This window comes from Penaeus monodon, chromosome 28 (genome assembly GCF_015228065.2).
Source record: "Penaeus monodon isolate SGIC_2016 chromosome 28, NSTDA_Pmon_1, whole genome shotgun sequence".
Lineage (NCBI taxonomy): Eukaryota > Metazoa > Arthropoda > Malacostraca > Decapoda > Penaeidae > Penaeus > Penaeus monodon.
Window position 1 is genome coordinate 38,536,608 of NC_051413.1, and position 507 is coordinate 38,537,114.

A 507-nucleotide genomic window follows, 5' to 3' on the forward strand; every position below is an offset into this window, starting at 1 on the left:
ACAGTGACTCAGTTTTTACGTCACTAACCTGATGATGCACAGGCATGGAACAGGTGGTCCACAAAAGCTAGTGTCAGCAGTCGAGGACAATTGACCCTCGACTGGGCTTTGGCTCTTTAGATCAGTGCTTATCCTTCATTTCAAAATGAGATGTTTATTTACTTATACTCTTTTTTTTTTAGTGATAGACCCTTGTATCATTATAACGTGCATTTTATAGTGAGGGGTAATATGATTTTTCTGAGCTACTGGCGGGAGGTAAAAGGAAACCTAATTGCTGTAGTGCATTAGACCCTGATGCTCATTATTGCCATGGGCTAATGGGAAATGGAGTAGTGCGTAATATCTGTTATTAGTTCGTTTCAGACACAATTAATCAAATCTTTCTTGGTATAGCTATATTGTCTTTGATTTTTTTGGTTGGTTAATTGAAAAGACTGATTATATTTAGTATGATATAAAACCACATTTGATTAATTAATAATTAATGTCCCGTAGTCTCCCCAT